Here is a 23,790-nt window from a genome sequence, read left to right on the forward strand (position 1 = left end):
GAAAGGGATCATCTTACAAATAAACTCGGGGGTAAGAATTCCATAAACGAATACTTAAAGGCAGTGGACACTATTGGTAATTACTCAAAATAACAAGACTCGTCCCCTATAGACCCAGTAACTGGGGCACTGTACTCCTTTATCCTTTATTTATTTTGACGACAGAAAATGTTAAAATTCAAAAAAAGGAGTACAGCGCCCCAGTTATGGTTACTGGGTCTAATCGCCCATATAAAAAAATAGTATATGAAATAAACACCCACGCAGATCCTTGCCATTTGGTTAGAGGATTGTCTGTCACGTGATAGCAAATAAAAGTACCATTGCACGCCGAGTCACTCGCCATGCTTTTTCGTTCCATCCGAAAAGTACTATTGCACGCTGGGACGCTGCCAGCGTGCAATGGTACTTTTCGGATGGAACAAAAAAGCCGAGTAAAAACATCACTGCGTGCGCGTGTCTTTGGTAACGCAGCAGTGTTACTGCAAGGCATATTACAAAAATTACTGGCATTCGGCTTCTACTATTAAAAATTGTAGGCCTACGCTTTGTTTTGAAACTTTGTATCTTTTAATCAAAATGACAAAGATCAACTTACATGTAGTACTTGGATGTTATATAAAACAAAAAATGAATGTTTTTAATTCGTGCAATGGTGCGAATATGTTCATAAGTTGAAAGCTGGAATGTTCCATTCAACTCGGCTTGCCTCGTTAAACAGAACACTCCATCTTTCAACTCATGAACATATTCGCACCATTGCACTCATAAACATTCATTATGTGTATAATCCCATGGCGCTAATTCACTGAACTGAACTAAATCAGCAGGCATAGTCATGATTTTTTTTAAAGGAATAGGCATTATCATCAACACCTGTGACACGTATAGGTTTTAAGGAGGGTGTGGATTAAACCAAAAATAATTACGACTAGATAGCCTGTAAAAATGGTTGCATGTTACTAAAAAACGTAAACAAACTTATTACATTACGATTGCCCTGCAAGTGCAAGGGCGCCAAGCGCAAGAGGGTGTCACTTTCAAGACGTTTTTTCCCCCACTTTTACACATCCTATACTACTACAACGTACTTCATTTTATTCCATACATTTGTGGAATTAATATAACACATGACAAGGCTTACCAAAGGTAACTTTGTCCACATGTGATGATTTGAAAATTACAAAAAAAACAAAAACACGTTAACTGTTAAGGGGGCCGCCATTTTTAAATATGATTCTCCACTGCCTACGAGATCAAGAGAGGGCGCCCGGTTATTCATGACTTCACGCTTTAGACAGGGTACCAGTGTAGCTTACAACGCGACAAACAATGCAAGAACTGCGGTTTGGGCACCAGCCGACGAAATCGGTTCCCTTTTTCGAGAAAAAATTCGAGACATCCGACAAGAAATCAATTTCTACTCCACTTTTCGGTAAATTTCTCCGTTTTATCGAAACAGTTCCGGTCAAAAAGTATTTTGAAATTAGCACGGTGAGTTTCTCATTATCTTGGTGGAGTATATGATTTGAAAATTTGTATTTTTTGATGAAAAATCTGTACTTTTACTGTTGGGTTTTCGACCAGAGGGCGCCGATTTTTAAAGACCACGAGGTCCGGCCGGAAGGGGCGTGGTGCTAGGGCATGTTGAGCGAATGGGCCGTGGATGAGTCGTTTATTTACTTTCCGACAGGCGGCTTTTTTCCCTAGGTGTTTTTTTTTTTTTTTTTTTTGGAGGGGGGGGGGTCTTAACAATCAATTGGTCCTCTCTTGACAGATATTGCACAATTCACCTGGTTTATGTCTGTTGATGAGATATTATTTATTCAGCTTAATTAACAAAAAAAAGAGTGAAAAATTAGCTAGTGACAGGATAGGGAAATTTCTTTTCAAGACATCGATATATTTTACAAACTTATAATTATATGGGCTGGTCGCGCTATGCCGATGCGTGCTGCTGATATAGTAACTTGGCAGTTACTTGGGTTTGCATGACCCGACCCCAACAAATGTGGTGTCAAATTGAATGTCTCCAAGAGACATATCCAGCTAGGATGTCAAAATTATTCTAATCAGTTGTTTAAAAGTTAGGGAATCTCCCTAAGGCCCAGTAAAATAAGTAACATGTTGCTCGTCCCCGCCCGCCTCGATTTTGGCAGCCGCACCAATTTTTTTGTTATTTGTTATGAAAAAAAAAAAAAAAAAAATTGAATTCCATTTACATCTTATTATTGATAGCTATTTCAATTGTACCCTTCATTTTTATTGAGCAATTTCATCTTACATAGGCCTACAAAAAGTGCTATCAAAACTCATAATGAAAAACTTGGTACTTTGAAACATTTTGCCCTTCACATTTGCATGCCACCGTTATATGCACCAGGGCGTGATGCCACAGTCACAGATAACTTTGGTGCAAAAGCAAGAGTAACTCTTTGGAAAGAATAACAATAGACACAGAGGATAACTTTCCGTATGGCGCCACCACTTTTTCGGTCATTTTTACAAAAAGGGATATATCAATCAGGTAAATTAGATACAATATTATTTTATTTCGAATGAAAAAGTGGTGGCGCCATATGGAAACTTTTCCGACACAGAATATACTCATAAAACCATAAAACCATCTTCAAATCTGATATTGTGGCAATCTTAGACATGGTGGCCATCTTGAAAAACAGTGACGTAACCAGTGGGGGGGCCTGCGCCCATGTGTCGTCGCTGTCCATTTTAACATGTATTTTTTTGGGGGGTGGAGAATCAAATAGTGAAGCCACTTACCCATCCCCACCTTCGTATGATGTTGGTATTTGCAGCATTCCAACCTTTCGATGCCACAATCTGTGAGGTCTCTCTTATGACAAAACTTGATAATTTGCTCGATTTCATGTGACCGTGTTCGTGATTCCGATCGTTTATTTTGCATTCATAAATACCTCAGACAGTTTCGCTATTCCTATTGGTGGAGAGCGCGTCACGTGGGTGTGTATAAACCTTTGTTTATGACTGGTAAAAAGTGTAAATTCATGGGCGTGACACATGACCTTGCACCCGTTCTTATAAGACGGTTTCTTCATTCCTATTGGTCGAGAGCAATGGCTGAAACAGTTGTGCCACATCACGCGATATCGGTAAAAGTAGAATACAATGATCCACACAAGCATGCCTCAAAATTGTACGGTTTTCCTTTTACCTCGTCGACTAACACAGTCGGCCATTTATGGGAGTCAAATTGTTTACTCCCAGAAATGGTCGGCCGTGTTAGTTCGCACAGTAAAAGGAAAACCACGCTATTTCGAGGCAAACTTGTGTGGATCATTGTATTCTACTTTTAAAACATCTTTCCAACCATATGCATTTTATAACAAACAGTTAAAAACGCTTTTTTATAGACCAACTCGTCCGATCCAAGGCAACATGTTCCTTTAATATATTTCTCAAACCATCTCATCTTCCTGGGGAGTATACAGCCTGTGCTGCCAAATATGTATCGCACTATAACCTAATCAATTTCTGCTCTGGCAGGCACCCATTTACCCCTGGGTGGAGAGAAGCAATTATAGTGAAGTGTCTCGCTCAGGGACACTGTCACTTGTGACACTTGTAAGTGTCACAACCGGGATTCAAACTCACACTCTGCTGAACAGAAACCCAAAAGCTTGAGCTCCCTGCTGTTAACCGCTCGGTACTTATTCTAACATGTTTTGTCGTCAACTTACAGATCAATTAACACAGGCTGGCTGTCCATCGCACTCAGCAGAGATGTGTCAATCTATCAATGTTGAAGCAACGCAGAGTAGCCAGCAATCTATGATAGCTCACATCTAAAGGTACAGACAAAATGATTGAAATAAACATGGGTAATGTTTTTAGTATAGCAGCTTCATGCTGCTCTCACACTGGCGGATTTGAATATTTGAGGGCGTCTCAAAGCACTTCCAACATTATTACCCAGGGCTCAATTTCATAGTGCTGCTTAAGCACAAAAGTTTGCTTGAGCAAAACAAATCCTTGCTTAGTAAAATCAGATTACCGGCCAAGACTCCACTCAGTTATTATGCTAAGTAAACAACAGCTAAATACCAGTCACAAGCAATGTATATGGCCTGAAATTTTGGCCAGTAACATGTGTAAAACAAGCGAGCTATTTTCGCGCTCAAGCAAATTTTTTTGCCTAAGCAGCTCTATAAAATTGGCCTCTGATCACTGGGCCTTAATTCATTCCATAACCCATATGTGCCTATTCACAAAAAGGGCTGTATTTGCCTCAGCGCCTGCACATACACTTGTTGTTTATTCCTACATCAGGAAGCGTGGACAAAAGAAGACGAAATTCTCTTTATTAGGATATCAAATAATGATTTTATAAAGATTTACAGTTGCAGGAAAAATTATGAAATTTAGATACTTGAACGACTGAAAAACATGAAGTCGTTTCTTGGAAAGCAAAACAAAATACTGAACATAAACAAAATTTCACAAAAGAACATTGCCTGAAAGAGTGTTTCCTTAGCTTCAAAATTATACATAACTTGTCAACATGTATTCTTCTAACGTGCAACCATTAACAGTTCGAACCTGTGTGCTAAGAACGCACGGCATTTTTCACCTCTTCCTCTGAAAATTTAGACTGCCAAAAACGTAATTTCCCAGCAAAAACATTGATCAAAAACATGAAACTCAGCAAAACCTGTGTGTGATTGTAGTGTGTGTTGAAGCAAAGGATTGTGTGCTAAATTTGTAGTCTGTAGACTGCCAAAGTGGTCAAACTTTGAAGAACAAAACGTGCAAACAGTCTTTTACGGGAAAAACCTGAAGGTCAACGTTTGTAGCGGTTTTTTTTTCTGATACAGATTTTGATGTAGCTTGGCGGATACAAGTTAAACAAACTCAGCTCTCTGTGGAGATTACAGCCTGTGCATCACCAATATGCGCTATCTGCTAAATCAGTCAAAAGAACCATCTCTGCCCTAACATATACCCATTGACCCTGGGTGGAGGGAAGCAATTATACTAAAGTGTCTTGAACGGGATTTGAACCCACACTCTGCTGAACAGAAGCATCAGAGCTTGAATTCGGTGCTCTTATCCGCTCGGCCACTACATCCTACTCACTAAATGTTGAAACTTGTACTCATTCTAACATGTTTTGTCATCAACTTACAGATCAATTAACGCAGGCAGAGCGTCAGATCTTCAATCACGATGGCTGGCCGTCCATCGCACTCTGCAGAGGTGTGTCATCAATCAATGTTGAAGCAACACAGAGTGGCCAGCAATCTATGACAGCTCACATCTAAAGGTACAGAAAAAATGATTGAAATTGAACCATCAGGGCAATGCAGCTTGAGGGCCTTGTCATATGAAGAAACCTTTACAGACAACCAAGTGCAGTGTACGATACAGGGCTGCTTTAGTAGCACACAAGTTATTTTTTGAATAGTAATATCGTTGTCTTTTATAGCGCACGTAACTACCAAACAAGGTACTCAAGGCGCTGAGCATACACAAACTTTCAGAAAGATAGGTTTTTATTGAAGTAATGAATTCTGAGACCCAATTATGTAGCACATTATGGGTTTTCAAGGTGCTAGTAGGGCCCATACAGCAGCCACAGCCAGGAACACTGGGGCAAACCCCCTTCTCTTTCGATAAGTGACTGGGTTCTTTTACATGCGTTACAAAACACATGGGACCAACAGCTTTATGTCCCATCCGAGGGTCGAAGGAATGGTTAAGTGTCTTGCTAAAGGTCACAAGTGTCGCGGCTGGGGATTCTAAACCACACTCTGCTGATCAGAAACACCAGAGTTAGAATTCGGTGCTCTTAATCCGCTCAGCCACGCCGCTTCCACTTAAAGCCATTATACACTTTCGGTAAACAGTATTGTCCAAGTCCCACACTTCGTGTTTCACAACTTATATATAAAATAACAAACCTGTGGAAATTTAGGCTCAATCGGACATCGGATTCGGGAGAAAATAACGGGAAAACCCACTCCTGTTTTCGCGCGTTTCGCCGTGTCATGACATGTGTTTATAACAAATCCGTAATTCTCGTTAACGAGAATTTATATTGTTTTACCGTTTTCTCAAAAAGTAAAGCATTTCATGGACTAATATTTCAAGAGAAGTCTTTCACCATTACCTTCTGTAAACCCTGTAAATTATTTGTAAATCTGTGAACTTTTTTTTTTTTTCTGTACCGAAAGGGTCCAATGGCTTTAAAGGTAAACATTGAAATGTGAGTGGCTTTTCTTCTCGGAGATTGCCTGGAACTGGTTGCCCATAAATTGCCCCTAGTGACACGGCCCTTAGGCTGAACTTCACTCTTGAAGGGGCACAACAATTTTCCTCTAGTAACGGGCACTTCTATGAGTTGAATGTAAAATTGTATTGGAACCTTGCAGAGGGCACTACAGCAAAAGCACAGGGCACCACTGCAAGGGCTGTGGGAGCCGTGGGTTATTTCAAGGCCTGCAACTTACTATGTGAAAATAATTACTAATTGTTCTGGACAATCCCTCTTCTGTGAGAGAATTGTATCCCCGTAACAGGCCTGATACTTCTGATCAGCAGATTGTGGGTTCGAGTCCCGGTCATGACACTTGTGTCCTTAATGATTTGGGTACTTTTTGTACGTCTATTATATCGTTGTGGTACTCGCTGCCAAATCATAGGACTTGAACTGCCTCTAGCTACCGGGCAACCTCGATAGTCCAGTTGGTAAGACACTTCTCTAGAATTGCAAGGGTCGTGGGGTCAAATCCCACACAAGTTTTATGCCTGTTAATTTATATTATGTCCAAGGTCTGGTCGCTACAAGTGACACTGTTTTTCTTGACTGCATAAATAGTAAACAAAATAGGCATTGAGTTTCATTCTCGTTCCCTTTTTTTTTCATCTACAGATCAAGTGAGCCAATTCTCTTTTGGTCAAATTGAGCAGAGGAAATGTCTCCAAGCTATCATTGTTGAAGCTCTGGAGACCGTCAAGCAAGCTGCCTTGACAACTCAGTCAACTTCCTGTGCACAGGTACGAAATAAAGTTGATATTTGTAATCAAAATGTATGAATCATATTTATGAGTAGACATTGTCAATGTTTACAAAAAGTTTACAACCCACAGCAAAAATAGAATTTAAAGTTGAACTGTTTTTCAAAAGTGTGCTAGTTTTACTTAGTAACAATAATAATAATTGTTTCTTTTAATAGCGATATACACCCGAATGGCGTCTCAAAGTGCTCCAACATTAGTACCCCTGAGCCAGTTTAATTTATTTTTTAAACCATCTCAGCTCCCTGGGGAGTATACAGCCTTTGCTGCCAAATATGTAGCACACTAGCTAAATGAGTCAAAAGAACCATCTCTGCCCTCACAGGTACCCATTGACCCCTGGGTGGATGGAGAGAACCAATTATAGTCAAGTGTCTTGCTTAGGAAGACAAGTGTCACAACCGGGACTCAAACCCACACTCTGCTGAACAAAATCACCAGAGCTTGCCCGCTTCTAAAGTAAACTTTTTTAAAAAGCTGAAATCTTCCATGTAAGTGTGTCTATGCTCTACCAACTTTTTTCCCTTCTTTCATTTTATTCAGATCAACTAATCCATAAATATCTCTCCACTGAGTGAGAAAATTAAGGAGCATCTGTTGCTCTTTGCTGGTCACTGCTTACGACACACAGAGCTACCAGCCAATAAAGTCATGGTGTGGGAGCCCACCCAAGGCAGACCTGTGCCATCCCGGAAGACCACCAAGACCATGCTCAAATGTGCGGCAACGAGACAACTTGGGTCGACTGAGTGAGTGAGTAATCCAGACAAGAGAGTGTTTAACCAATCATCGCCTCGAGCAATCCTCCAACCCTTTTGCAGGTAAGCCTTCATAATTTTGACAGTGATAGTAAAGCTTGCCATTTATAAGGAAAAATTGTATCTAACTTTAAGTTACCCTGGTGTAACAATACGTACATTTAGGCCCAAATTTGATATAACTGCTGGGGTCGATTTCACAAAGAGTTAGGACAAGTCCTAACTTAGGACTAGTCCTAGGAGATATACAAACTGCATGGATAGTTCTAAGTTAGGACGAGTTACTGGTCCTAACTCGAGATAAGACTAGTCCTAACTCTTTGTGAAATCCACCCCTGGACTTACATGTACCCCGTGTGATTTTATCAATTTTAGGCACAGATTTGATAAAAATCCTGGACTTGCCCCTTGTTATTTTGTTCAATTTTAGGCCAAATTTTGATAAAAACTGCTGGACCTACCCCTTCTGATTTTTTTAATTTTAGGCCCAAATTTGTGCCAGACTAGCCCCTTTGTGATTTTTGTTTTTATTTTAGGCAAAATTTAATAGAACTGCTGGACTTACAAACTGTGATTTGTTAAATTTTAGGCAAAAATTTGTGTGGTGATTGGCATATTATCAAAGCTGATGAGTTTTTTTTTTGTCTTCTACAGATCAAAATCCAGACAGAGAGTGTCGGATCTCGCAAGGAGTCAGCGACCATCACTGGTAGAGATGCACTCCCTCTTTATATACTTTGTAATTATTTGTGTATTATACGGATATAGTTATAATTAATTGTGTGGTGAATCACTCACACTTTTTCTTGAGTTTTGAATTGCTCACACCTTAGGTTGTGTTTTGAATCGCTGACACTTTTTGTTGTGTGGTGAATCGCTAACACTTTTTGTTGTGTGGTGAATCGCTGACACTTTCTGTTGTGTGGTGAATCGCTCACACTTTTTGTTGTGTGGTGAACTGCTTACACTTTTTGTTGTCTGGTGAATCACTGACACTTTTTGTTGTGTTTTGAATCGCTGACACTTTTTGTTGTGTGGTGAATTGCTAACACTTTTTGTTGTGTGGTGAATCGCTGACACTTTTTGTTGTGTGGTGAATCGCTGACACTTTCTGTTGTGTGGTGAATCGCTCACACTTTTTGTTGTGTGGTGAACTGCTTACACTTTTTAATGTGTGGTGAATCACTGACACTTTTTGTTGTGTGGTGAATCGCTCACACTTGACTCTATGTGATGATCCATACTTCCCTTGTGTGGTGAATCATCAAACTCACAAACTGAAACGTTGTCAAAGGCTCTAATTAGTGAATTAAATTTAGATGTGCTGATGTGTGGAGTTGACAAACTTGGTTGCCATGTAGTGGAGCCGGATGGGAATTTTTCCCCAAGAGGGTATTAGTTAGGCGGGGTTTTGCCCATCTCATACATCAGCAACAGGCATGCAACATCTGATTTTTATGGGTTGGGTTTTTAATAACCATTAAACAATTTAAAAACACAGTACAAAACCTTGCTGTGCCTGGATTTCTGGAAATATCAATTCTTTTATCAAAATACAGAATTGCATGCCTGAAATAGGAGACACTTAAGTGTTTAAATTCTTAGAAGTCAATCAAAAATTGACTAAGTATTTCCTGTTTAGTTATTAGTTGAATAATAGTTTTAAAAGTTTTAGATATGTCAACGTTTCAGGCTGTGCCACACTTTGTGTGTTAAGTGACAGACACTTTCCCTTGTGTTACTCTGAGTTGCTACAACTTCCTTCTGAGTGAGCAACTGACACTCCCTTGTGTAACTCTGAGCTCACACTTCCTTTGTGTAGTGAGTTACTGACACTCTCCCTTGTGTTACTCTGGGCTCACACTTCATTTGTGTAGTGAGTAACGTCACTCCCTGGTGTTACTCTGAGCTCACACTTCCTTTGTGTAGTGAGTAACTGACACTCCCATGTGTTACTCTGAACTCACACTTCCTTTGTGTAGTGAGTAACTGACACTCCCTTGTGTTACTCTGGGCTCACACTTCCTTTGTGTAGTGAGTAACTGACACTCCCTTGTGTTACTCTGAACTCACACTTCCTTTGTGTTGTGAGTAACTGACACTCCCTTGTGTTACTCTGAACTCACACTTCCTTTGTGTTGTGAGTAACTGACACTCCCTTGTGTTACTCGAGGCTCACACTTCCTTTGTGTAGTAACTGACACTCCCTTGTGTTACTCTGAACTCGCACTTCCTTTGTGTAGTGAGTAACTGACACTACCTTGTGTTACTCTGAGCTCACACTTCCTTTGTGTAGTGAGTAACTGACACTCCCTTGTGTTACTCTAGGCTCACACTTCCTTTGTGTAGTGAGTAACATACACTCCCTTGTGTTACTCTGAGCTCACACTTCCTTTGTGTGATGAGTAGCTGACACTCTCCCTTGTGTTACTCTGAGCTCACACTTCCTTTGTGTAGCGAGTAACTGACACTCCCTAGTGACACTCTGATTTGTGTTTAGATTAACCCACACTTCCCCCTGTGTGCTTAGTTACTTAATTTTCCTCTAAAGTTAATAAAGATCTATCCCTTTTACACTCGAAGGTATATGATTCAGATTCGTACATACCAAATTCACACAAACAAATCTTTGAATATAAAAAATAAATTCCCTTGCAGATAATCAGGGCACTCTGAATGTCTTGTTGGGAAACAGTTTAACCAGTCAAAGAAATTTAAGCAATCTTTTGGCAGATATTTTGGATGAATATAAAATCGCTACCTTCCCTTGCAGATAATCAGGGCACTCTGATTGTCTTCTTGGGAAACAGTTTAACCAGTCAGAGGTCACTCTGACTGAAACTCTTCAAAGACAATTGAACAATCTTTTGGCAGAAATTGTTGATCTTGATTTGAAAAAACCCACTATTTATTAATTATTTTTACAAACAATACATTCTGAATCATATGTCTTTGTATTATTTAAGTTAAATGTACGAGTTGCTCCTACCGAAAAATGAGACTATTTAACATAGTGAAACTTTAAACAAATAATGACTTTGCTTGCAAGCAAAGCTATTAACTTTGTTTCACTGACCCAAAAAACAAAAACAAAACTATGGAAAGCTCTGTATCTTGCAGAGATATAGAAATTTATACCAAAAAGAAATGCAATTCCAATGAATTTTGTAATAAAATGTTGTTTTTTTTTTTTTATAGTATTTGTGTTCTGAAAGATATTGGCAATATCTTTCAGATCTTAAGGGAAACGATGTTTTGTTATTATGTTTTTCTCAAGTTTTTGGTTCAGGGCCTGGGTTTGAAAATGAAATTTTCAAGATTTAAATTATGGACTCATTGTGTATGAGCAGCTCATTGTGCTATGTTAGGGCCTCATCCAAACCCTCTGAAAAACTCGCAGAGTTGTGCAAACACCTGTGCTTGTTGGTGGACCCCCTCGGCTGCCTGGAATAAGTGTTGGTCCTTTGGGCCCGGGTGCAATGGAAGATATGTTTTCCGTTCAGTGAAATTCTTTTAGTTGCACGGCTTGTGTTCTCCTTCACTGGTGTAATGCCTTACAAAATTTGACGAGCTAGAGCGAGCATTTTTGGAAGCATGCGTTTGTACTAGGGCCTGAGCTGGAAGTTAGTGGTTGGTCCCTAAAACGTTCTGGTCGGCAAGATCTCTCAAGACGTCGGGATGAGGGCCCCTTATAATTTAGCCTTTTGTTGGTCACGTCATTCTTTTGTTTTTGAGTAAACAGGTTTGTACTGGGGATCTTTCATGATCAACAAAGGTGCCAAGAGATGTCTTCGTTTGAGCCAATGGAATCTGGACTTGGTGGATGATGAGGACTTCTATCCAGTTGATGATATGAGGGCTGGAGAAACATTTTCTGCTTGGTCATGCCACTTCACATTCAAAATACCTAGTAAGAACACCAATTTTATTGCCTTTTGATACCAAAGATGACATTGGATTCCTATAATTTATAGTTGTTTTGAGTTGGTTGTTTTTAGAAGAGACCAAAGGTCAGGTCTATGTCAAGGTTCTTAGGGTCTGGTCGTGGTCAAGGTATTTTACTGCAGGAGATAAACAAGTTTTCAAAGCAATGCCAAACAGAAACTTTAGATCTAAAGTTCTCTAAAACTTTGCAACATTCACATCTAAACCTTAACATTTCCATTACCATGGTTTTAAAAATCATACTAGGTAGATCTAAACTCCCTTTAAATCACGTCAAAGTTTATTATAAAAAAACTGCTCTCCAAAAGCTTGGGAAATTCCAACTAAATCTTATTCTAGGGTAAGAATGATTAAAATCAAACTAAATGTGGATCTTGCCAGGTAAACATTTAAATCTTTTTCATAAATCAGACTAGGGTAGAACTTAATTAGTTTTCAATACATCTAAACAAAAAGGTTACTGATAAAAGTTTATACTTCTCAAAAATGCTTGGAAAATTCACAACTAAATCTTATTCTAGAAACCATGTTTAATTTTTAAATTAAACAATAGGTAGATCTAAACACTTGCAACGTTAACATTCAAATCATTCAAAGAACTAGATAGAACTAAAAATCCAAATATAGTATTGTTTGATAAAAGCTGAAATTTTGTGAGGTTTGGGTAATTCACAAATAAATCTTATTTTTGTATTTAAGTTTAAAAATAGCACAAGGTAGAATTGAATACCCACGAATAGAAAGTTTTGTTTTAATTGTTTTAACTTGGGACATCCCACTCAAATCTTACATTAGGATAAAATCAGATCAAAAAGAACTAAATGCCTTAGACATTTAAAATCCTACCTGAGGATATGGCTTTTAAAATCAGACTAGGTAAAACTAAACTGCATGTTCTTCAAGTTCAAGTTTTGAGCAAGCATGTATAGTGAAATTTTCAGCATTCGTTACGTTCTAACTAGGGATAATTACTTGTTAACTCAATCTCCATTTTGTGTCAAAGGTCAAAAGTTGATCGGTCAAAATTTAAATATTTGCATGGAAGGTCATAGGTCATTTCAAGGTTTCAAAGTGATAAATTGGTCTCAAGTTTTGTAGGAAAATTTACAGCACAAAGACATCAAATTATAGGGCTATTCTTTTCACCAGTGATGCTATTTACAGAAAAAAAAATTAGTGAACTTATGTGTTACCCAAAACTCGCGAGTTGAAACAAGTTTCTGTCCCATTGAGCACTTTTTTTAAGTCAATCTTTGTCAAACAGTGAAACCAGTCCCTCATATTGTTTGATAATAATTTGAGGGGGAAATAAAGTTTTGTCGTTCTTCGAGGCTATTTCAGTGCAAACCAAATGAACGTATCATTCAAAATTTTCAATTTAGGAAACAGTTGTGTGCCAAATTGCAGAGAAATTCAGTCACTCATTTTGTTAGGTAATGATTCGAGGGGAAATAATTTATACACAAGTTTTGTCATACTGTAAAATCAATAATATTTCAGTGAAAAACTAAGCAAAATTTACTTTTTCCTACTGCAAGACCAACAAGTATTGTAGTCCCTCAATTTATTAGATAATAATTTGAGGGGGAAACAAACGAACCAAGCAAAAGTATTCCTTTTAAGAAACTTCAATTTAAAAAACAGGTGTGCCCTAAATTGCAAAGATCTTTAGTCCCTCATTTTGTTAGAAAATGATTTGAGGGGGACATAAAGTTTACAAAAGTTTTGTCGTACTGTAAGGTCAATAATATTTCAGTGAAAAACTAAGCAAAATTTACTTTTTCCTACTACAAGGCCAACAATGTTTGATTGTAACCAAGGCAAAGTATTCCTAATAAGTCTGCAATTTAGGAAACAGTTGTGCCTTAAATTGCAAAGTATTGTAGTCCCTCATTTTATTAGATAATAATTTGAGGGTGAAGAACTTGGCACAAATTGTTTTTTGTTTGTTTCTATTCTTTCTCTCTCTTGCCAGGCAAAAAGTTTTCAATGCAATCCAAGCGAAAGTATTCCGACCAAGTTTCAATTTAGAAAACAAGTGTGACCTAAATTTCAAAGATCTTCAGTCCCTCATTTTATTCGATAATAATTTGAGGGGGAATTAATCGTCAAAAATTGTTTTGGTTTTTCTGTTTCTGCAAGGCCAAAAAGGCCGACGCAAACCAAGTTAAAAGTATTCCTTTTAAATGCCAATTTAGGAAACAGGTTTTTTTTCTTCTCATGTAGACAAGCATCTCTTTGCGTTATAATATTCCTCTTTTTTTTTTCAATAGTTACAGTGCACTTTTTGAAGTGTTTACTTCTCTTTTTTATTACTATGCTCCAAATCTTAGGTTATAAATAACTCAAAAGGTAAACAAAAAATTAGTTGAATTTTAGTGAGCTAGAAATCATTGCTGTGTTGTGTAGTAGTCTAGAAAGTAAATCAAATGCCTCAGTTCTTGATCCATCTTAGCTAGTTGAAATGTTTTGTCGTTATGGTCAAAGTCGGTCTCTTTTAGAATGGTAGGCGTTATATAAATCCAATGTCATCTTTGTTATCATTTACTGGCAAACAGTGAGAAAACGTCACTATTTAGCTTACTAAAACTGTTTAAAAATTTGCGACATTTGTGCAATACGTCAAGCATTTTTCTCAAAGCCTTTGGTACATACAATGTGTTTTACACTAGTCAACTTTGTTTTTAATCAAAGTTGGTAAAAAAACAAGTTCACATGTAGCCATTTTGTCAGTTGACTACATCTGAACGTCCAAATTGCAGCCCAATGGAAAGCAAGGGGGAAATTAGTGGCCATTGCAGAACTTGTTTCTCCAACCAGCATATCATCATCTGGATAGAAGTCGTCATCATCTGTAGAGTTAGGATCCCATTGGAACAATCGTCGACAACTCTTGGCACCACCAGTGCGGCTTGGTTGCAAGACAACAATCGGTGAAATCTTAGGCCCTTGAGGGCACCAGTTCATTTAAGCAAGCAACAACTACCTTCTGCTCAACACTTGCGTCAAAAAACAAAGCGCAGAATTGCGTCTAGCTCGTTTATTTTTTGTGAGACATTACAACTTTGAAGTAGACACTAGGAGTACATCTAATTGAACTTCACTGAACAGAAAACATATCGACCATTGCACTTGGGCCTTTAGATCATCACAAGTTCCAGGTGGCCGAGGGGGTCCACCGACAGGCACAGGTGTTTGCACAACTCTGCTTTTTTTTTGGCCAAATTTTTCAATAAAAAATTGGACATGACTCTCCTTGTAACTTGTGTTTTATTTGCCTTAAGCCTAGCCCCCCCCCCCCCAACTTAAATATTTAGGGCCCACCTTATCCCGAATAGACCCTCAGGCTGTCATTTTTACCCACAGTACAATTGGGTGTGTATATCACAATCGCTTTTAGCAAGTCATTTTGCGCAAGGAAACTCCTATTAAATTAATACACAGCCAATTTATTGCATTGTGGGAAAACATGGCGGCCAAGTAGATAATGAGACAAATAATGAGACAACAGTTTCGAGTTCAGCAAATCAACTAAAAGTTGACTTGCCCGTAAATAGCATCAGCCTTTATTCTTGTACATATAGAATAACACTCACAATTTGATAAAGACACAAGCCAACATTTACAGCAAAATTGGACGTTGTGGAATTTTTTAGCAAAATTTGAGCCACGTTGGATAAAAATGCAAGGCTATAGTCTTGTGGAATTTTTGAATGAAAATTGGATAAAAACGCAAGGCTATAGTCTGGTGGAATTTTGAGCGAAATTGGATAAAAACGCAAGGCTATAATCTTGTGGAATTTTTGAGCAAAATTTGAGCCATGTTGGATAAAAACGCAAGGCTATAGTCTGGTGGAATTTGAGCAAAATTGGGTAAAAATGCAAGGCTATAGTCTTGGGGAGTTTTGGGCAAAATTTGAGTAAAGTTGGATAAAAACGCAAGGCTATAGTAGGGTGGAATTTTGAGCGAAATTGGATAAAAACGCAAGGCTATAGTCTTGTGGAATTTTTGAGCAAAATTTGAGCCACATTGGATAAAAACGCAAGGCTATAGTCATGGAATTTTGGGCAAAATTTGAGCAAAGTTGGATAAAAACGCAAGGTTATAGTCTTGGGGAATTTTGGGCAAAATTTGAGTAAAGTTGGATAAAAACGCAAGGCTATAGTCTTGTGGATTTTTTTGAGCAAAATTGGATAAAAACGCAAGGCTATAGTCTTGTGGAATTTTGGGCAAAATTTGAGCAAAGTCGGATAAAAACGCAAGGCTATAGTCTTATGGAATTTTGGGCAAAATTTGAGCAAAGTTGGATAAAAACGCAAGGTTATAGTCTTGTGGAATTTTGGAGCAAAATTTGAGCCACATTGGATAAAAACGCAAGGCTATAGTCTTATGGAATTTTGGGCAAAATTTGAGCAAAATTGGATAAAAATGCAAGGCTATAGTCTTGTGGATTTCTTTGAGCAAAATTTGATAAAAACGTAAGGCTATAACTGGTGGAATTTTCAGCGAAATTGGATAAAAACACAATTTCGCTCAAATTCCAGTCTTGTGGAATTTTTGAATAAAAATTGGATAAAAACGCAAGGCTATAGTCTGGTGGAATTTGAGCGAAATTGGATAAAAACGCAAAGCTATAGTCTTGTGAAATTTTGGGCAAAATTTGAGCCAAGTTGGATAAAAACGCAAGGCTATAGTCTTGTGGAATTTTTGAATGAAAATTGGATAAAAACGCAAGGTTATATAGTCTTGTGGATTTTTTTGAGCAAAATTGAATAAAAACGCAAGGCTATAGTCTCGTGGAATTTTGGGCAAAGCAAAATTTGAGCAAAGTCGGATAAAAACGCAAGGCTATAGTCTTGTGGATTTTTTTGAGCAAAATTGGATAAAAACGCAAGGCTATAGTCTTGTGGAATTTTGGGCAAAATTTGAGCAAAGTCGGATAAAAACGCAAGGCTATAGTCTTGTGGAATTTTTGAATGAAAATTGGATAAAAACGCAAGGTTATAATATAGTCTTGTGGAATTTTTGGGCAAAATTTGAGCAAAGTTGGATAAAGACGCAAGGCTATAGTCTTGTGGAATTTCTGAATGAAAATTGGATAAAAACGCAAGGCTATAGTCTGGTGGAATTTGAGCGAAATTGGTTAAAAACGAAAGACTATAGTCTGGTGGAATTTTGAGCGAAATTGGATCAAGTCTTGTGGAACTTTCGAGCAAAATTTGAGCCACGCTGGATAAAAACGCAAGGCTATAGTCTTATGGAATTTTGGGCAAAATTTGAGCAAAGTTGGATAAAAACACAAGGCTTTAGTATCGTGGAATTTTGGGAAAAATTTGAGCAAAATTGGATAAAAATGCAAGGCTATATAACTGGTGGAATTTTGAGCGAAATTGGATAAAAACACAAGGCTATAGTCTTGTGGAATTTTTGAATAAAAATTGGATAAAAACGCAAGGCTATAGTCTGGTGGAATTTGAGCGAAATTGGATAAAAACGCAAGGCTATAGTCTTGTGGAATTTTGCGCGAAATTGGATAAAAACGCAATTTTTGAGCAAAATTTGAGCCAAGTTGGATGAAAACGCAAGGCTATAGTCTTATGGAATTTTGGGCAAAATTTGAGCAAAGTTGGGTAAAAACGCAAGGTCATAGTCTTGTGGAATTATGGGCAAAATTTGAGTAAAGTTGGATAAAGATGCAAGGCTATAGTCTTGTGGATTTTTTTGAGCAAAATTGGATAAAAACACAAGGCTATGGTCTTGTGGAATTTTTGAGCAAAATTTGAGTAAAGTTGGATAAAAATGCAAGGCTATAGTCTTGTGGATTTTTTTTTTAGCAAAATTGGATAAAAACGCAAGGCTATGGTCTTGTGGAATTTTTGAGCAAAATTTGAGTAAAGTTGGATAAAAATGCAAGGCTATAGTCTTGTGGAATTTTTGGGCAAAATTTGAGCAAAGTTGGATAAAGACGCAAGGCTATAGTCTTGTGGATTTTTTTTGAGCAAAATTGGATAAAAACACAAGGCTATGGTCTTGTGGAATTTTTGAGCAAACTTTGAGCAAAGTCGGATAAAAACGCATGGCTATAGTCTTATGGAATTTTGGGCAAAATTTGAGCAAAGTTGGATAAAAACGCAAGGTTATAGTCTTGTGGAATTTTGGAGCAAAATTTGAGCCACGTTGGATAAAAACGCAAGGCTATAGTCTTATGGAATTTTGGGCAAAATTTGAGCAAAATTGGATAAAAACGCAAGGCTATAGTCTTGTGGATTTTTTTGAGCAAAATTTGATAAAAACGTAAGGCTATAACTGGTGGAATTTTCAGCGAAATTGGATAAAAACACAAGGCTATAGTCTTGTGGAATTTTTGAATAAAAATTGGATAAAAACGCAAGGCTATAGTCTGGTGGAATTTGAGCGAAATTGGATAAAAACGCAAAGCTATAGTCTTGTGAAATTTTTGAGAAAAATTTGAGCCAAGTTGGATAAAAACGCAAGGCTATAGTCTTGTGGAATTTTTGAATAAAAATTGGATAAAAACGCAAGGCTATAGTCTGGTGGAATTTTGAGCAAAATTGGATAAAAACGCAAAGCTATAGTTTTGTGAAATTTTTGAGCAAAATTTGAGCCAAGTTGGATAAAAACGCAAGGCTATAGTCTTATAGACTTTTGGGCAAAATTTGAGCAAAGTTGGATAAAAACGCAAGGTTATAGTCTTGTGGAATTTTTGGCAAAATTTGAGTCAAGTTGGATAAAAACGCAAGGTCTTGTGGATTTTTTTGAGCAAAATTGGATAAAAACGCAACGTTTGGGCAAAATTTGAGCAAAGTTTGATAAAGACGCAAGGCTATATAGTCTTGTGGATTTTTTTGAGCAAAATTGGATAAAAACGCAAGGCTATATAGTCTTGTGGAATTTTTGGAAAAAATTTGAGCAAAGTTGGATAAAAACGCAAGGTTATAGTCTTATGGAATTTTGGGCAAAATTTGAGCAAAATTGGATAAAAACGCAAGGCTATAGTCTTGTGGAATTTTGGGCAAAATTTGAGCAAAGTCGGATAAAAACGCAAGGCTATAGTCTTGTGGAATTTTTGAATGAAAATTTGATAAAAACGCAAGGTTATATAGTCTTGTGGAATTTTGGGGCAAAAGTTGAGCAAAGTTGGATAAAGACGCAAGGCTATAGTCTTGTGGATTTTTTGAGCAAAATTGGATAAAAACGCAAGGTTATATAGTCTTGTGGAATTTTGGGCAAAATTTGAGCAAAGTCGGATAAAAACGCAAGGCTATAGTCTTGTGGAATTTTTGAATGAAAATTGGATAAAAACGCAAGACTATAGTCTGGTGGAACTTTGAGCGAAATTGGATAAAAACGCAAGGCTATAGTCTTTTGGAGTTTTTGAGCGAAATTTGAGCCAAGTTGGATTAAAATGCAAGGCTATAGTCTTGTGGAATTTTGGGAAAAATTTGAGCAAAGTTGGATAAAAATGCAAGGTTATAGTCTCGTGGAATTTTGGGAAATATTTGAGCAAAGTTGGATAAAAACGCAAGGCTATAGTCTTGTGGAATTTTGGGCAAAAGTTGAGCAAAATTGGATAAATACATTATTTTATATAGCCTTGTTGATTTTTTGAGAAATATTTGATAAACATGCAATATGTTCATAGTCCTGAGGCTACAAAAGGTGTAAGCCTTCCATTCTGTTGAGCTTGAATATCCCTGGGTTCGTTCATTCAGGCCTCGCTTATGAACTGACACTGTTGACTTTGTGGCTGTCTCATGGATGACAATCGGTCCTGAGGAGATGCAGTTGTACCGCCACCTCGCAGTTGGTTCACATGTAAAACAAAGCAAATATTCTTGCATTAGTCTTGTTTTAATAATCTGACTGAACAAAATACGATTGTATGGCAATCTTGTAGCTAAGTACACCCATACAAGCAATATATTTCAGTTTCAAATTTGGCCTATTCATCCTGGTAAGGTTCGTCAAAAACAGGGCTACCACGTGAAGGTCCCAGGATACCTGCCCCACACGGTTTCCAGATCATCAGGGCCTTTGCACCATCCTGTCGGATGGGTCAGGTCCGCCGTCCCAGAAGGAGGGACAGTCCCCTACTGTACTAGCGCGGTCCCTAGTTGGAAAGAACTTAGGGACTACTTCCGTTGGTCAACCATTTGTGATAACACCGGCACCATCCTAGCAGATGAGGAGCCCGAATGCACCTTTAAGATCAACCACCCAGTGGCCCGAGCCGGAAGTAGGACCCCACATGCCACGTGCACGTGTCCAGGTCCCTTTAGTCTGATTCGAAATTGTCTGTGCTGTACCGTTTTTATCCGCACGCACCACCATTTTTTTCGATCCGCACGCACCACCATTTATTTCGATCCGCACGCACCACAAAGTTAGCGCAAAAAAAGGCGTATACGCTTGCTTGCTTGCAATGGTGTATTTATTTACAAGATGCCAACTGTATAGTGAGCTGTCAAAACAATCCACTACATGTAAAGCATCAAACATCAATACATGTAAAGCCCGGTTCATACTTCCTGCGAGTGCGATGCGAATTTGACGTCAGAACCCTCTTTTTTCAACAATATTCACAAGTGAGTTATATAGATTTGAACTGCTGCGAGTTATTCGTTGAGAATTTATGATGTCAACATTCGCATTCGCAGAAAGCATGAACCGGGCTTTACTCATCTAAAAAGAATATCTTACTTTTGTTCTTTCATGATCCACAGATGAGCTGCTAGGATGTCTTGATGATACTGATGTTTTCCAAGGCAGTTGATTTCCTTTTTATCCTGCAGCCTTTAATGTGTCAGTAGGGGAGACTCCACATCCGTACTTGGTTTCAGGAACTACTGGCCATGAAAGGTCAAGTTAACAGATATAATTATGCAGTTGTGAGCCAATATTTTGTCATCAAAACTCTTGCATTGGTAATTTAAACCACCTCTTTATATAATAATAACAATAATGGTGGCGTCTTAAAGCGCTCAGGTCTGTAACGCAGCGACGCTCATGGTGCAACATTATGACCCCCGGTCACTGGGCCTTAAATCATTCCTTAACCACCTCAGCTCCCTGGCGAGTATACAGTCAGTGCCCCCATATATGTAAGTTAATCAATCGCAAGAACCAACTCTGCCCTCACAGGTACCCATTTACCTCTGGATGGAAGCTTATGGTGACGTGAATAACCACCTAGATATTTCTTTGTGTATCTTGCACATGCATGCCCCTGTGGTGATACACTTTTCACCCATTAAAAGAGGGACAGAAAGTACTAGAAATAATGCAACACTTATCCCCCTTTTGCCTTACCCCCCCCCCCAGTTCCCCACCCCACAGTAGTTTGCGGCGAGATCCGCGGCAAATTGGAGGATGAAGCGCCTCAAAGCCACGAAAAAAAAAATCTGAAAAAGCCTAACGCCCCGCCTAAGGCCGTGAGTAACAAGGCGAGGAAACAACCATCGCGGACAAGATTCGCGGCAAATTGGAGGACGAAGCCCCTCAAAGCCACGGACAAAATAAATCTGAAAAAGCCTAATGCCCCGCCTAAGGCCGTGAGTAACAAGGCGAGGAAACAACCATCCTTCATCATTCCCCGTCGCCGCCCACAAAAGGCGGCCTTTGGCAGTTTTCGTGGCCGCGCCGATAACACAGCGGGCTCACGTTACCCACAAACTCAATCTGGCCAACCACGCACCCAGTCGGGTCATGGCACCCGCCCCCCGATATACCGGGGCATGGCGCAAGTGGCTTGACAAACTCCGAGCGGCCTCCCACCGACAAACCCGTGGGGGGCCGCCTCCGGAATTTTCTGGGGTCCTGGGGGCAAGTGACCTCCGACCGGTGGGTCCTCAAAACAATCGGTCACTGTTACGCGCTCGAGTTTAAGAGGACCCCCCCCCCATCGGACGTAGGGACATAAGTACTGTCCGACTTAGCAAAGCGCCGCTCCCTCGAGGGGGAAATAAACACCCTCTTCCTCAAGGGGGCGGTGTGTATCGTCCCCCGTTCTGGGACTCAGACGGGCTTCATGTCAACCTTATTCTTGACTCCCAAGAAGGAGGCTGGCATGTGGCGCCCGATTTTGAACCCCTCGACAAGTTCATCCGTCCGAAGCCTTTCCGCATGGAGACGCTCAGGACTATACTGAGTTCTATAGTGAGGCCCGCATGGGCGGCGAGTCTCGACCTGAAGGACGCACACCTACACGTCCGAGTCAGTCCGAAGCACCACAAATTCCTACGATTCCTATACAACGATACCCTTTACAAATATGTGGTGCTCCCATTCGGACTCTCTACCGCACCTCGGGTGTTCACCCAGATTGTAAAGACAATCGGCGGGGCATCATGATATTTGTATTTTGGACGACTGATATTTTAGACGACTGGTTGGTCGTGGGCGGCTCTCGGGAGGAGACGGAGGCAGCGCTCCAATATACCTGGCGCCTGACCACCGACCTCCGATTTATAATCAATACCACCTTATCCCCTCGCAGGTTCATTTCTATGTGCGTCCCTCAACCTGCGCAGGGGATTGGCCCGCCCTTCAGAGGATCGCTACTGAACCGTGGGTATGGCGTTTCTCTCTTCCTCCCGGCAGTGGTGGCCCCGGTGCTGGCCTGGCTCAGGCTGTTGGGCCTTATGGCCAGCATGGTGGATTTGGTGGACTTCTGCAGGTTGAGGATGAGGCCCATTCAACTTCACCTGCTCTCCTTTTACAGGCCAATCCGGCACCGAATCCACCACCCGGTGCTGACCACCTTCGCTGGTGGCTAGCTGATGCGAACATCTCGCAGGACCGGGCTTTTCGTCCACCCCCACCGTCGGTGACCGTCACGACCGACGCGTCACTCCTCGGTTGGGGGCAACCCTCCACCTGCGTCAAATCGCAGGCGTGTGGGGTTCCAAACACCGATCGGCCCACATCAACGTCCTCGAAATGTTGGCAGTCTCCAACGCACTACAGCATTTCCAGTCGGACGTCAGGGGCCGTGTTGTCCTGGTGAGATGCGACAACGCCACAGTCATGGTCTACATCAATCACTAGGGGGGCACCCGGTCAGGACGCCTGTGTGCACTGGCCTGGGGTCTCATCCACTGGTGCACACAGCAGGGAACAGCACTATCAGCAGTCCACATTCCGGGCGTAGGGAACGTCACAGCCGACGCTCTCTCAAGGGGCTGGATTGCCCCCACGGAGTGGTCCCTTCTCCCACAGGTGGCTCGGTCGCTCTTCCACCTGATCGATCGGCCACACGTGGACCTGTTGTCGATATACTGCGCAAGGGACCCAGATCCACACCGGATTCCCAGACGGTTCCTCCGTCTCAAGACAATGGGGCCCTAATAGCCAATTGATCAAGGGGATGTTTGTCACCCGCCCCCCCAGAACGCAAGCTTTTCCTGTCTTGGGACCTGTTTGATGTTCTGTCAACATTAGCAAGGCCTCCCTACGAGCCTATGGATTGCTCCACACTACTACAGCACCCTGTCAAAGTGGCATTTCTCCTGGCTGTCGCTACTTCGCGACGGCGCAGTGAGCTGCATGCCCTGTGGGTAGAGACCAGACATATCCGATAGGAACCAGGCGGCGTCCGCCTGGTCCCCATGTGGGGCTTCTTAACCAAGAACCAGTCAAGTTCCTTCACGCCCCCGGACATTTTTGTCTCGGACATTAAGTCCTTTTCATCAGAGGCGAAGGACAAACTGTGGTGCCCCGTCCGGGCACTAAAGTGGTACTTGAATCGTTTGAAGTCGCTTCGTACGGACCATCAGAAGCTGTTCGTGACAACAACACCGCCCTTTCGGTCAGCGTCACAGTACACCATCTCACGCTTGATCGTGACCGCCAACCTTTCCGTGCCGGACGGCTGGCCGGCGACCGAGAATCCGATTCGGGCGCATGATAATAGGGGGGTAGCCGCCTCTTGGGCCTTCTTTAAACAGGCCTGTGAGCGAGTCTTAAAAAAAAAAGCGGAAACTTGTTGTCTGGATTTTTGGTCAAAATTAC

General features: G+C 40.3%; 1 long non-coding RNA gene across 1 annotated transcript; it reads left to right on the top strand.

The window, feature by feature from the left end:
* Window positions 1-1,391: 1,391 nt before the first annotated feature.
* LOC139940997 (uncharacterized) lies at window positions 1,392-14,957 on the top strand. Its single transcript, XR_011786519.1, has 6 exons — window positions 1,392-1,494; window positions 3,722-3,830; window positions 5,167-5,302; window positions 6,911-7,035; window positions 7,600-7,877; window positions 8,469-14,957. It is a non-coding gene; the product is annotated as an uncharacterized lncRNA (long non-coding RNA).
* Window positions 14,958-23,790: the final 8,833 nt, after the last annotated feature.

The sequence above is a fragment of the Asterias amurensis genome, chromosome 8, assembly GCF_032118995.1.
Source record: "Asterias amurensis chromosome 8, ASM3211899v1".
In the NCBI taxonomy this organism is placed as follows: domain Eukaryota; kingdom Metazoa; phylum Echinodermata; class Asteroidea; order Forcipulatida; family Asteriidae; genus Asterias; species Asterias amurensis.